This window comes from Elephantulus edwardii, unplaced genomic scaffold (assembly GCF_000299155.1).
Source record: "Elephantulus edwardii isolate Elephantulus edwardi_28Jun2011 unplaced genomic scaffold, EleEdw1.0 scaffold00018, whole genome shotgun sequence".
In the NCBI taxonomy this organism is placed as follows: domain Eukaryota; kingdom Metazoa; phylum Chordata; class Mammalia; order Macroscelidea; family Macroscelididae; genus Elephantulus; species Elephantulus edwardii.
Genome location: NW_006399768.1, coordinates 25,076,921 through 25,092,896, shown reverse-complemented (window position 1 = coordinate 25,092,896; position 15,976 = coordinate 25,076,921). Strand labels below are relative to the sequence as shown.

General features: G+C 39.9%; 1 protein-coding gene across 1 annotated transcript in view; it reads left to right on the top strand.

Moving 5' to 3' along the window:
- SORBS2 (sorbin and SH3 domain containing 2) overlaps nucleotides 1-15,976 on the top strand; it is a 252,030-nt gene that overhangs the window by 55,159 nt on the left and 180,895 nt on the right. The window lies entirely within an intron of this gene.

The following is a 15,976-nucleotide window of genomic DNA, read 5'->3' as shown; positions in this document are numbered from 1 at the left end:
TTGCATCTCTCTTAGAGCTAGGGATTTTTAACATTTCTTCATGTGTTTGTTCACCATCTGAATGTCTTCTTTGGTGAAGTGTCTGTTCATATCCTGTGCCCATTTTTCAATTGCATTGTTTACCTTTATCTTGTTGTAGTTTGACATTTCTTAATCTGCAGGAAGTGAAGAATAAATTCAAGTCTTGAGGTACAGTGCTGAAGGAGGCTGAAGGCAAAAAGGTTGAATGACTGAGGAAGCTTCAAAGATAATGGAAGGAGTACATCCGGGTCCAATACCAAAAAGAATTGGTTGAAACAGAATTTCGTGAAATAACATATGATCAAGAACCTATGGTGATGAAGGAGAAAGTTCAAGCTGCTCTGAAGGAACTGGCAAAAAACAAGGTCCCAGTAATTGGTGGAACACCAATTGACAAAATTAAACAAACAACAAACAGATATGCCTTGGATGTGCTCACCAGCTTGTGCCAAGGTATCTGGAGAACAACTGCCTTGTCAACTGATGGGAAAAGATGTGTATTTATTCCCATTCAAAGAAAGTGTGAACCAACAGAGAGTGGAACGATACCACTTATATCATATTCAAACAAGATCCTTCTGAATATTATCCAGAAACAACTGGAACAATTCATCAGAAATCTGCCAGATGTAGAAGCTGGGTTTAGAAGAGGGAGTGGCACTAGGAATATCATAGCCAATGTTAGATGGATTTTGGGTAAAAGCAAAGAGTACCAGAGGGAATATATCTCTATATCATTGGCTATGCATTTGACTGTGTGGATCACATCAAATTGTGGCTAACCCTGAGAAGAATAGGAATCCCACAACACTTAATTGTGCTCATGTGAAACCTATACTTGAACCAGGAAGCAGCAGTCTGAACAGAGCAGAGAAACACTAAATGTTTCAGAATCAGGAAAAGTGTGCTTCAGGGATGCGTCCTGTCTCCATACCTTTTCAATCAATATGCAGGACAAAATATTTGGGAAGAAAGGCTTTATGAGGAGGAATGTGGCTTCAGGATTGAAGGAGGATTTATTTACAACCTGTGTTGTGCAGATGACACAGCCTTGCTTCCTCAAACTGAAGAGGACATGAGATGTTTGCAGCAGAATGTTAAGGACTGCAGCCTTCAATATGGATTGAAGCTCAACATCAAGAAAACAAATATTTTCACCACTGGGCCTATATGACGGACAGGGAAGAGATTGTGATTGTTGGTAACATCAGCTCACTTGGTTCCACAATCAACACTCTTTGCAATAATAGTCAGGAAATCAAGACAAATTGCTTTGGGAAAGCCTCCTAACAACACCCTCTCTAGAGTGCTGAAGAGCAACATGTCAGTCTGGAGACTAAAGTGCACTTTATCCAGGCCATGGTCTTCATAATTACTTGCTATGCTTTAGAGAGCTGGACAATAACTAAGGATAAAAGGAGAAGGAATCATGGCTTTGAGTTGTGGTGCTAGAGAAGAGTGTTGAGCATACCATGGACTGGCAGGAGGATGAATAGGTGGAAACCAGGCTACTCCCTCCAGGCAAGGATTTTGAATCTTTATTTCACATACTGTGGGCATGTGGCTACGAGGGACCAGTCCTAAAGGAGAAACATCATGCTTGGGAGGGTAGAGGGACAGCGCAGGGGAGGAAGATTCATTCAATTCATGAGATGGATTGGCTCAGTGGCTGGAGAAATAGGATTAGGTCTATTGGAGATTATGAGATTGGTGCAAGATAATGCAGGTTTCAGAGCTAATGTACACAGGTTTTATGGGTTGTGGACTAACAACGACATGAATATGGCACACGACAACAACAACAACATAACAACAAGACTTATAATCAATAAATGCAACATGATTTGTGAGTAACCAAAAGGTAGTAAATGCGGATAGTTGTTATGGACAGTCAAGTCAGACCTAACTCATAGCTGAGTCTCCAGAGGGTTTTTGATGCAGTAAACCCATAGCAGAAGATTGCATATATTTCTCCTGCAGAGTAGCTGCTCGTTTCCAAGAATAGGCATTTAGGCTGGCAGCACAGCAACTTAACACTAGGTCACCAGAGTTCCCAAGATTTGTTATGTGCCATCAAGTCAACTATGACTCATAGCCACTCTATGAAGAATAGCTCTTAACCCTGTTCTATCTTGAACCAATCTCACTATCTCTGACATACCTGCTCCATTGATGTCCTGCTCATAGGATTAGCCCCTCCTGGAAACATGTCCAAAGTGTGCTTCAAAATCCTTGCCTCCAAGGAGCAATCTGGTTTCACACTCTACAGAACAGACCTGTTTCTTTTCTTGGCAGTCCTTGATATGTTTAATACTCTTCGACAGCATCACAATTTACAGGCATCATTTCTTCTGTAATCCTTAGTCATTAGATACTATTGGAAGGTAAACAAACTAAATGTTTTCAAATTATGTTCCTAATTTGTTAAGGTTAGTAGAAGATCAATTATATGAACTGTTAAGTCAATATTGTTCCAAATGCTTTATTTGCTCTAATATTCCATGATTTATGACATCAACAGCTCCCCCTTTGTTCACTTCTCCAGACCCTCTATGTCCTTTGGGTTCAGTGGTTCACAGGAAAGTCTCTCACAAACTCAGATCCATGGGGGAATGACTGACATGGCTGTAGGTATGCAGAGGCTGGTTTTACAGAGACTGATGAGAGTTATAGAAAATCTGTTGTCCCAAAAAGAGAACTAGCACTGAAGTTCTATGAGCTTATATGAGACACTAGTTACAATAAATACTTTGGTACAAAATAGTTAATCATTGGCTAGGAATGACATTTTGAATAATAATCGCACACATCCAGACAAATGAAATTATATAGATTCCTATTATTTTATATAGTTTTATATTTATATGTATATATATTTATATATTGGCCCAGACAAAGCCTCCATGCGTAAGGTTGGTCGTTTTTCAGGATGAGAAAATCATGAAATTTGTTGAGATTGGTTCTTCATTGTCTCAGTATCCAAATGTTCAATAAATGATAACAAGGCAAACTATTTAGGACTGTGACAAGAGGTCACTTTTAATGTCACCACAGCAGAGTGAGGTATGACCCTTCCTTCAACCTGTGACTTTGCACCTGTCTGTGGCTCTGTTATCCCACCTGTAAAGCAGGGGGAAATAAGAAGACTCACATTGTGTATTATTGAGAAGATGACTTGAGCTAGTGCGTGTACATGTCCTAGAAAAGAGCCCCTCCACCCTCCCTGACTTGTAGAACACATCTTGGACTTTTATGTGTAGTAAGCACAATGTATTGGCAGATACTATGATTCTGTTGCTACTGAAAACTCAGAAACATCCATAATTTTTAAAGTTTTTTTCTGGATATTTGGTCACTCAGATTGTTAAATAAACTGATTTCTGTCATGGTACCCAGCTGCTAGCCAAAATGTCCGCAATGAAAACTCACCAGCCATTCTGTGGAGGTAAGAGGCCTGTCTGCTTCCACGAAGATTCACAGCTGTGGAAATGCTCCGGAAGTTCTGCCCTGTCCAAAAGAGTAGCTGTGAGCCAGAACCACAGCTTTGCGTTTATTTGCTGTGAGTTCAGTATAGCTAAGACAGTTTGAGTTCATCATAGACTAAGGGACAAAAACACACAGGCAAATATTTCAATAATATAGCCCAGAGGTGGCAATCTAACTAAATTTTGACACAGAAGCAGAGTACATTTTGTCTCTGAAATAAACTTCTTACATGATTTATAAGCAGGTAGTTCGAACAGAATGAAGGCTTGGATGGACTTGTGCAGTGGGATACTTGAGTGGAATGTGTGTACATGTAACTTCTTTTCAGAATTGTTGGGGGTTAGGGAGTATATATATCACTTCCTAAAATTGCAAGTATCTGCAAATTGTATTCTGCCCAGAATGGGGAAAAAAGGTTTGCTGTGGTACACACTTGATGTAAATCTCTTAGGATGTCAAAATTGAGGTGTTTATTGTTGTTAGAGGACTTGAGATTTATCTCCAGAAACAGACACTGCCTCTTGCTGTAAATCCAGGGCCATCCGTTGCCCAGGTTGATCAGGCAGCTGCCTCCTGAAGCCGTACACCAACTGAACAAGTCCCCATTGATCCCTAGAGAGCTATCCGCCAGCCCATGCCTCCCACTTCCTTCCTGATCTGGAACTCCTGTCCTGGACTCAGTCCTGGGTTTAAAGAATACCAATGGCTCACCTAAAATGGCTTACAATTTACAAAAGAGAAACATGTGTTCATCTTTCCCTGTCTCCATATTTTAAAGTTGTAAATGGGCCAGATGAGCTACTCCCACCACCACCCTTCCGTTCAGTGAGAAATCTTTGAAAGATGCTCTCCAAATAGTGAAGGAGTCCGGGGTACAGCAATTTGAATTAGAGAGAGGGAAAAAAAGATTATCAAGAACTGATGTAATGATCAAAGAATCAAGTGATTCTTTGACAACAGGGACAGAGGTCACGCTTCATTGTGAAATGGGCTGCCTTTAGGATGAGAAGCCACCAAAAACCCTTGATGCAGTGGCAGTGAGGTCACTTAGGAAGAACTGACTTCATAGTGCAGGATATAGGAGTTTTCCTCCCTCTTGCCCTTTATACCTCCCTCCTCTCTGATCTCACTCCACGAAGATTTGGAAAGAACTGGAAGGAATGGGAATGGCACCCATAAAGAATGTCAAACTACATTATTTGCTCTACCACATGTTTTATTCTATGAAAATGCTTGTTAATGGTCTCACATGAAGATTTGTTAGAAAGGCTTATATTAAGTAAAAGGCAAGAAAGAAAAAAATGAATCAACAAAACAAATCTGGGGCTATCCAAATCATACTGCCTACTTCACTGCACCTAAAATCCATCTGAGCAGCTCAGCCCCCATTTACTGTCTTGTACAAATTACTAAGGGACCGTGGGGACATGGTGGGTAAGCTAACTAAAAGGTTGGCATTTCAAACCCCTGCAGCGTCTTCAGACAGAAAGCTTTGGTATTTTGCTCACACAACCCTTATAGCCTAGAAAACTACTATGCGACAGGTCTTTCCTGGCACATAGGTTCCTGTGAGTCAGAATCAACTGGACAAGGAGCAAAAACAATATCATTACTAACTGGTGACTAATCCTGCTATGTAATGCTCTAAAAATAATGGCGAGGATTTTACAGTTTCCATTTCATAGTTACTGTTTGGGGGGTTGTTTTGTTTTTTTCTTCTGAAAAGTAGGTACCAAAGTTTGTAAAAGAAAAGAATGCAATGTTGAAGTTCCTCTGCGTGATCTCACTGCTCTTTTGGTTGTGTGATTCAGGGCAGATCCCGCCACCTATTTATTATGACATTTCTTTTCTAGAGCCAGAATAGGACAGACTCATATACCATTCTGATCTGGGTGCATTTCTTCAGAAGGTATGCGGGACTCCTGGGGGCTGTGACTGTTTGGGCCTGGGGCTGACAAGGCCAGCAAAAAACATATTTATGCATTGCATCAAAAAGATTTTTCAGTCAAGTTAAGACAGTATTACAATGGGCACCAGTGAATATGTGTGTGTTCTGAGCTCTCTTTGATATTTTTTTTTCTCTTATGCTTCCAGCAGAATCCAGGCCTTGTCAGTCTGCATAGATGCGCTTGATTTAAAGCTGATGCATTGGAAAGAGGTTTAGGTGGCTGATGAGGAAGGTAGAGGAGTTGGGGGAAACATTAATACGGAACTATCAAGAATTCAGTTTCTTTCAATAGGATGATTAGAGAAGGGTTTGTTTATCATAAAATATTTAGCTGGGGGTTACTGGGAATATTGTAAGGAAACTGAGCCTCACTCTTGCCCTGAAAAATCCTTCATTTCTACTACCTCTCAGTTATAGTCCTATTTAATATCTCCTGTAGTTGTTACAGTGGATGCTTCTTGCTCATTGATGCTTTGAAGCAACAGAAAATGCTCACATCCCACACACACCTCTAGTATCAGTACTCTCAGTTCTTGCAAGTTACTTGTGTTGAGTTTTTCTGTAAGCCCCCACTTTGCCCTGCTCACTTGGGCCCCACCAGTAGTAGGAGAGAGGCCCCCACCCCATCTTCAGCTTCAACCTGGTGCTTCATATGTTTGGCTACTGGCTCCTAGGCTTCTTAACCATAACACCAAATCCACTGTCATCGAGTCGGCTCTGATTCACAGCAAGCTTCTTGTATGATTTAAAGCCTCTGAAAAACACATGGAAGTGTCAGCTGTGAGTGGGTTCCAATCAATGGCACATAACAACAACAACAACCACAGTTTCTATTTTAGGGAAACTCTGGCAGCATTGTCCCTAGGCATTTGTGCTGCTCACCTAAAGTCAGCCAGCTCCAATTCACCAAATTCAGCTCTACAGGAGAAAGATGGGCAGTCTCCTTCCATGTGCATTACAGCCTCCCAGGAGAGGTTCAGCAATGAGTTGGTTCTGACCCAACAGCAATGAGTTTTTACTCTGATTTTTAAATAAAAAAGGAAACAAGAAGCAAATACCTCAAAGTGGGCTCATTACAAGGAGGCTTAGAGAGAGAGGAGGGAGAAAAATGGAGGATCACCTCTTGGTTGATGTTAACATGATTACTTGACCCCTGTCATCTCCTTTTAGCTAAGATCAGCCAAGAGCAGAACAGCAGGTGCATCTAGCCTGACAACTGAAAATTTGATTCTGTATGTAAGGGGGAAAAAACCCATTAAAAGCAAAATAACATGTCTGTGATTTATTTTTTCCCTTTAATATTATGATGCAAAGAGTTTATATGATCATCAGTTTCCACTGAACTTCCATTTTCTACCAATATATTATTTTTAAGAACTCTTTTTAAAATTTCTTCAATTATAAATCAGACTTTATATTTGCATGTTTTTTATAATGTGAGGTCAGATATTATGAGGAAATTAATAAAATTCATTGTCCACTTGGGGGACTTAGTATTTTTTTTAAATCTCTTAGCTTTTTAAAATTTCTTTTTTATTTACGTGAAAATTTACAAATTATATATGCATTTTCATTCAGCCATTCACAGACATTTGGTTTATAACATTAACTACAATTGATAAATGGAATTCATTAATATTTTATGATTTTGGTATTTACTGTTGTTGTTGTTGTGTAGCATAGAGTCAGAACCAACCCATAGCTGACCCTTCAGCTGGTTTTCAGAGGCAGTTAATTTTATGGGAGGAGATTGCCCGTCCTAGGGAAGTTAAAAGGCTGTAATTCAGGTTGGCAGCAGGATACAATCACTCAGTCAATACAGTTTCCAAAATGTGCTTGCAGCCTTCAACCTTGTAGCGTTACATGAGTGTTGCAAAGCTCTTAGTCCTGCCAGTTATGGTGTCATTCCCCACCCCCCGCTGCCCCGAGTCCTCCAACAAAATTGAGTGAAGACAACTTCTAGCTCTGGTTCCGTGGGGTACTAGTCCCAAGTTCAGCTCTACCCCATGTCAGGTCTCGAGTTCTCTGCTGCAGTTGCTGCAGCTGCTTTTCCTGTAGGCCTTGGTTTGAGTGGTGCAGTAATCTCTGGTCCAAAGAATGGACATTCTGCATTCTCTGCTTCTTCTTTACTGGTGGTGACATTTTCAACTTCTGCTGCTAAATCCACTCAGTTTAATGGGAAGATTAACCAATCCCCTTGAGAAGAGATCAACACACCCCATTTGCATATGTGACCCATCTATATGGCAAAGTCAAACTCAATGGCTTAATGGCTAGGAAAGCCATTACGAACAATAAGCCTTTGACACCACAGATTACCCTCTGGCTTTTCTAGCCGTTAACCTTTGTATTTGAAGAATTAACTTTCCCCTTACAATCATCTTGCTAATAAGATACTTTTATATTCATAAAAGTATGTAAACCAGCTACTTCATGCCTCATGCCTTAATATCCCTAATTTAGATAGCCAATTTCTGCTTTGTCCAGTTAAACACTGCAGCCTTCAAAATGGATTACTTGTCTACATCAAGAAAACAAAAGTCCTCCCCATAGGACTAATAAGCAAGCAACATCATGACAGATGGATAAAAAATTGAAATTATCAATACCTTCATCTTACTTGGATCCACAATCAACACACTTTGTGCCAGCAGTCAGGAAAGCAAGAAACTTATTGTATTAGGAAAGACTGCAGTCAGGGACCTTTCCAAATTATTGAGGAGCAGTAATGTCAGTTTGATGTCTAAGGTGTTCCTGATTCAGGCCATAGTCTTTTCAATCACTTGCTATGCATCTGAGAGCTGTACAATGAATAAGGATGATAGAAGAATAATGCCTTAGAACTGTGATAATGGAGAAGAATAATGAATACCCGGGACTGCCAAAAGAACAAACAGTTATGTCTTAGAGAAGCTGCTGTCAGACTGGTCCTTGGAGGCAAAGCTTCATCTCATATACTTTGGGCATGTTTCTAGGAGAGGGACATCATGCTTGGAAGGGTGGAGGGACAATGAAGGAGCTGAAGACCCTCAACCAGGTGGATTGACACAGTGACTATGGCAATGAGCTTGAGTGTGTCAGAGATTGTGAGGATGGCAAAGATAAGACAGGGTTCAAATCTTTTGTTCACAGAGTCACTATGAGTCATAGTTGACTTGATGGCACTTAATAACATCATCAAATCAGTACTCTGAGGGAAAGAACAGTGTGTCTCTTTTGCTGAAGAATCATCTGTTCATTTTGGAAACTTTGAACATCTGCATCCATAAGCAAAGGCCAGTGTAGAACAAGCCATCAGGCTGTAGCAATCAACACTGCCTCATAGCATGCTACATCTTCTCTGCATCTGGTTGGGTTCTGGTCAACTGACCTTCAGCCAGCAAGATCCAAATGGGCATCAGCTGAAACTCAGGAGTCTAAACTTCCCCCTGCATTCTGGTCTTTTCATCAGCCTTAGCCCCTACATGGTCCTCAGGACTCCCTGCTCCTCAAGTCTGGAACACTTTTTGCTTATCCATTTAAAGCTGGTACCCATCAGAGTCCCCTTTCAGGATTTAAGTTAAAGGCAGCTGGCAATTATGCTCACTAGTAGTGATCACCTGGATCATACTCACTAGTCGGGATTACCTAGATGCACTAGGATATAGGAGTCATGTAGCCACTAAGAGATAGACAGAGCTTGAATGTGTTCCTTTAGCACTGTCCACCTAGAACACACAGATGGTTTGTTCCAGGTTTTTCCAGGCTAGGAAGAGGAGCAAAATGGCTGGATTGTCCAAAAGTGTGTTCTCTGGTTTGAAGTTGAGACTAGAGAGTGGCTCTTGCTCACAATAAGCTGTGAGCAGATTGGATTTGGCCTCACCTTTAAAAAGGCTCTGGGGCCCTTGGCCCTATGGCTCTCAGGCCTGGTTTTTTGTTTTTTGTTTTGTTTTGTTTTGTTTTGTTTTTTGTGGATCTCCTGAATAAAACAGGCTTGGAAGAAGGAGTGCCATCCACTTCCAAAAAAGCTTGCTTCTGGAAACTACATGAACTTGGAGAAAAGATGAAAGTTTTGCATATAAGATTTTCGTTCGTAGGGTCTCTATGGGTCATCTACAACTCTAAGTCACTTAATAACAACATTTAATAAAAACCTGTTCAATGGATATGTTTGCTGTGTACATTTTCAACATTAAAAAATATTTAACTTTAAAAAATTAATATGATTAATTACTATTGGTCTATGCCTATAATCATCTCGTCTTTTCAAGTCCTCATTGAATTTTTTCTGTTCCTCATCGCCTCTCTGACCCACTAACCTCTGCTAGCCTAGTGATTTTTATCACTTTCCCCTTTTAAACATTTATGCTTTCTTGTTCAATATCCTCCTGTTTTCACAATAGTGATCTTACGCAGTATTTGTCCTTATGTGGCTGATGGATTTTGCTCAGCATAATGATCCCTAGACTCCGCCATGTGAGATAGTATCTTATGAAATCTTTGTATTTTAGTGCTACATAGTATTCCATTATGTGATTGTACCGCAATTTCCCAATCCATTCATTTATTGATGGGCATTTGGGCTATTTCCTTTTTCTTGCTACTGAGAATCATGTACATAGATTTACATGCCTCCATTTCTGTCTCTGCTCTGATTTCCTGGGGATGTATTCCCAACAGTAGAATACCTGGGACTGGGATTTCTATGTTCAGCTTTTTGGGAAATGCCAAACTGCAGTGCATAAAAGTTCCAATCTCTCTACATCTTCTCCAATATTTATTGTGAATTGCTGCTACTAGGTTGAGATGGTATCTCCATGCAGTAGTATGGATTTGCATCTCTTTGATTGCTAGTGATGTTTAATATTTCTTCATGTATTTGTTAACCATCCTAATGTCCTCCTTTGTGAAGACTATTTCTGTATCTTTTCCGTATTTTGTGATTTGATTATCACTCTTTTTCTGACGGAGGCCTTATAACATTCAGTAAACTTTCATTATGAGATCTTTGTCTGAAATGTCATTACCAAATGTTTTTTTTTCCCCCCCCCCCAGTCTATGGGTTATTTTATTTTCACTCTTTTGGAGAAAGTTTTTGATGCATAAAGGGATTTTATTTAAAGAAGGTCCCATTTGTCTGATTGTGCATTTTTTTGCTACGTTTGCAAGCCTATTTATGTCAGAGGCTAGGGCTTCTGAATTTGTCCCATTTTGTCTCCTGTGATCTTTATAGATTCGGATTTTGCCCCTAGGTCTCCGATCTGCTTTGAGTAGGTTTTTGTGTATGGTGTGAGATGCGGATCCTGTTTCCTTTTTCTGCATGTGGATGTCCAGTTTTGCCTGCACCGTTTGTTGAAAAGGCTGTTATTTCCCCATTTAATGATTTTTGTTTCCTTGTCGAATATCTGTTGATCATAGGGAGATAGGTTTATTTCTGGGTTCTCGATTCTATTCCATTGATCTATGTGTTTGTCGTTATACCAGTACTATTATGTTTTGTTCACAGCTAGGTTTTGAGATCAAGGAGTGAGATTCCTCCTACGATTGTTTGTTTGTTTTTCAGAACATCTTTGCTTATTCTGGGTCTTTTTCTTTCCAAATTAAACTGGAAATTACCTTTTCTATCTCCTTGAAGAATGAATTTGGTATCTAGATAGGGATTGTGTTAAACCTATAGATTGAATTTGCTAGGATTGTAGTTTTCACAATGTTCAATCTTCCTATCCATGAACAGAGAATATTTTTCCACTTAGTTAAGTCTCTTACTGTTTCTTGTAGTAATGTTTTCTAATTTTCCTTATAAAGGAATTTTGTGCCTCTAGGTAGGTTTATTCCTAACTCTTGCATCTTGTGGTTGGCTATTGTAAATGCTATTGCCTTTCTAGTTTCCTTTTCAGTGCTTGCTTTATTGCTGTAGAGAAATCCAATGAAATTTTATATGTCAATCTTAAAATTATTTTATTATGGTTATTATTATGTGTATTGAGTCAGAAGTGACTCATAGCTGACCCTCCAGCAGATTTTCAGAAGTAGAAAAATCACATACAGTATATAATATTAATTTTTCCCTTTTTGGTGTCACTCAGCACCAAGCTATGTGACACTACTTAGTCCTCTATATTCCAATGTTTTGGTTGCCTATCTAGTGACAATAAAAAAGGAGAGTTGACTTTCCAAAACCCAGTGCTTAGTCATTGCATCAGATTTAGTATAAAGACAAAATCCTATTGAGGGAAAAATTAACACTAAAAGGCTTAGTTAAGTATGATCGTGTAAAGGCATTTTCTAAATATTTTTATAAGTAAACACAAGAGACAGTGATTTGTGAGGTGCTTATTTGCATCATGCTACATTTTATGCCGATTGAAATTCCTCATTTGCATTAAGCATCTGAGCTGTTTTCCATCTGAAGAAATGTTCTATTCTGGGTTCCAGCTTCTCACATCTTAGGTGGGCAGCATGAGAGTCTCTCAGTTTGAATCTGTCAAGAGAAGACTATGTACTGAGATGAGCTCTGATTATCAGTGATGAAGGACAGAAATTAACTGAGTCATTGGGACAGAGATTTTTATCAGCTTTTAAAAGGATATAGATTCTTGATTGTGAGGAAAACATGCAAAATAGGAAATCACAAGCAGTATTTGTTCTCCAGAGGAAGGAAACCCTTATGTGGTGGTCTCCTTCAGAAAAATACACAGTGGGTGTTAGTTTTATAAAAGATAGACTTTTACCCGTGAAATCAGTAAAAAGACATTTGGAGAGAACATACATATGGAGCAAGGTCAGGATTCCACCAGTGCTGATGTTTGCTCACCTGTTCTCAGCCAGCCAATCAGGTGCCCAAGAGCTCACTTCCAAGGGTCTAAGTTTGTGAGCACAGGTTTTCTCAGACAGTACAGTACAAACTGCTACAACACGGGCCTCCACCCAAAGCCTATGGTGGTTTCATAGGAGGAAATGCTGCCCTCCTTCCTGAAAGAGCTAAAAGAGACAGGATCAAGGACAATTTGTCAGCCAGGGAATTTCTGAACCCTCAACATTCTACTCTAATTCACTGAAAGCATATGTTGCCTTTGTTTTGAAGATTCACAAATGCTGAAATTTTTTTCACATTATCCTCACAGTGCCCCTGTGAATGAAAGCAAGCCTATTTCACAAACAAAAAAGAAAGCTAATTTTTTCCTGAGGGAACTTGAAGGACTGGAAGGGCATGTCCAGAACAGTGAGGGCTCTAGGTCCCCAGTTCACTGCTCTACTCTGTCATTAATACCACCCCCAAACACCACCACCAACAACAACAAAATTGGTGACACAGACTGGACATGGTGGCATAGTAAATTAAACAAGCTAGCTTGTTTAAAATATGGGTGTTTGGAATCCACTTCCTCTCTGCAGGAGAAAGATGAGGCCATCGGCTTCCGTAAAGATTTGCATCTTGGAATCCCAGTGGACATTTGTACTCTGTCCTACAGTGTCTCTATGAATTGGAATCCACTGGATGACAGTTGGTTTGGGTTTTATGGTAGAGTTAAGAAAACAGTGTTTTTGTTTCATAATTTTTTTATACAGGTTTACTTACGCAAGTTCATACACATTGTGCGACCCTATGATAAAGCTTCCCCCATCCCCATGTCTCTGCTCCCCCCCACCTTAGATCCTCACACACATTTTATTAGTTATTTATTTCTACAATAATCATCTTATACTGTATCTGTCCTTATGGGACTAAGTTAGTTCACTCAGCATAAAGCTCTCCAGTCCCTCCCAGTTAGGTAGTGATTTACAAAATCATTGCTCCTGTGTTCTGTGTAGTATTTCATCATGCGAATGTACCATAATTTCCCGGTCCACTCAACTGCAGTTGGAAATTTGGGAGAGAAAACAGTGTTTTTAAAAAGTTGTGGTGTAATCTTTCAAATGGTAAGCTGAGCATTTAGAGAGTTTTCCTACCTTTTTTTTTTTTTTAATTTATGTCTTCTAAAGAAAAAGATAAAATTGGAATTATGTATCTATATTCATTTGTGGAGGAGCACAGATGGTGTAGATGTATTGCATAGGGCAAGTCTTCCGTCAGGGACCTCTCCAAAATACTGAAGAGCAATGATATTATTGTGAAGACTTAAGGTGTGCCTGATTAAGGCCATGGTCTTCTCAATCACCTGCTATGCATCAGAGAGCTGGACAGAGAATAAAGATGACAGAAGAAAAATTGATTCCTTTGAGTTGTGGTCCTGAAGAAAAGTACTGAATATCCTAGGGGCTGCCAAGAAAACAGACATTTCTTAGAGAAGTGTTCCTTGGAGGCAAGGATGCTCAAGCTTTATTTTCGTGCTTTGAAAATGTAGATAGGTAAGGCTGTTCCTTGGAAAGGAATGCCATGATTAGAAAGAGGCTCAATGAAGGAGGCTCACGAGATGGATTGGCGCTGTGAGTTCAGCAACGGGCTCTAGTGTCTCAGAGATGATGGGGATGAGGATGGCACAGGACAGGGCAGGTTTCAGAATGGCTGTTCCCAGGCTCACTATGAGTCATACTTGACTCAATGGCACCGAACAATAACAGTAAACCTAAAGGTCAGTGGTTCAAAGCCACAGTTACTTTGAGGGAGATATATTAGCAGTCTACTCTGGTAAAGTTGTACAGCTTCAGAACCCAGAACCCAGATTCACTATGAATCAGAATCATCTACATAGCAGTGGGTTATTTATTAGTTTGCATTGGAATAGATGAGGGTAGAAACTGTTTAAAAGGAATATATGATTAGGCATTATTTTGATAACAACAGTCCAGAATAAGAAGTGCGTAGCAACGTGGACTGGGGGTGGGGGAAGTTGTACAACAATGAATGAATTTTTTAAGAGAAAAGTGAACAGAGGAGGGAGAGGTATGAAGGAAAATGTGCAACAATGAATGAATGAAAATCCAAGTTTTCTGTAAACTTTCATTAAAATCACAATACAAAATTATTTCTAAAAAAATGTAAATTCACTAGCTATACACAGAATTATTACAGTAAACAAGTAAGTTCTTTTCATCCAAATATATAAGCTATTATTACAGTAAATAATACATTTTAGCACACTCCAATGATTTAACACTAAAATTTAATATCCCCCTAATGTTAAAAGAAGGAGCTCTGGTAGCCTGATGGGTAAAGAATTTCTCTGCCGACCAAAAAGCAGGCAGTTCGAATTCCCCAACTGCTCCAAGAAAGATAGATGGGGCAATCGCCTCAGGTACAATTTACAGCCTGTGAAAACCCCCTTGAGGCTCAACTCTGTGTCAGTTCCGACTTGATGGCGATGAGTTTGAGTTTTGTGGGTGAATGTTAAAGCGAGGTTCCTACATTGTGCAAACAGTTTGTGCTCAGACTTAATGTTGGGAAAAGTAGAGGTCAGTGAAAGAAAAAGAGAACCCTCCAAAAGGCACGGTGATTTTAATAATGGGCTTGAGAGTGGTGGAGATTATGAGAATGGCACAGGATAAGGCAAGGTTTTGATCTCTTGTTCATTGAGCTATTGTAAGTTGTAGTTAACAGGTTGGCACTTAAGAACTACAACACAGCAACCTAAAAGCTGGAGAGTCAGACCTACCCAGGAACTCCATGGAAGGAAGCACTGGGGCACTGTTTCCATAAAGATTGTAGCCAAGAGAGCAACTAGGAAACAGCTGTGCTTTGTAACGCTTGCAAATGGAATCAGCTTGGTGGTGATGGGTTTAGCATTTTGAGTATAATGTTAGAGGAATCGAGAGTCTTCTGTACTGAGGGTTCTACTGTCACAATTCTCTGGGGAAGAGGGTAGAATTATATAACTTACACTGTATGTAAAATGCTATGAGGGGTTTTTCTACAAAGTAGATCATGACAATTCTAAAATTGGGCAGAGCCATCTGGAATGTGAGTCATCAGACGAAGTAAGAAGTAAAAAAAATTAATACAGTATCCTCCCCAGAAACTAAGGAGTCATCTTATTTCCTGTGTTTCACAGCCTGAAAGCCAGATCTTGGTACATGCTTGATTGGATGATTTTCTAGAATTAACTGCCCCATAGCTGGGGGAGCATTGAGGATGTTTATAGGATGGTGCATTGCTAATTCCAAAGGACTGTCCTCTCTAGCAGTTCAAATGCATCAACCAGCTCTGAAATAGAAAGGTGAGCAATGGCCTCCTGAGTGATTTACAGCTTCAGAAACCCACCAGAGGACCAACTGAGTCAGTTCCTACTGGACAGCAAGGAGAGAGAGAGAGAGCGCTAATCCCTGATTTGCATGCCCATAGAACAGCAGATAGAGTTGAAGGATAGTGAGGGATGTTCTCTGCAGATCAGCTCGATGTAAAGTAGAGGTGAGTGGAGCAGGCACTCAGCATTTTTTCTGCTCTGTACTTACTCTTTAGACGGAAGTTTAAAAAACCAACAAAAAAACACACCAACAAACCCCATGTGTTCAGCTCTGAAAGGTGCCTATCTCTGAATGAGTGTGGATTTGCTCAGTCATTTGAGGGAAAGAGAGGTAGAAAGTCAATGAAAAAATTACATTTTC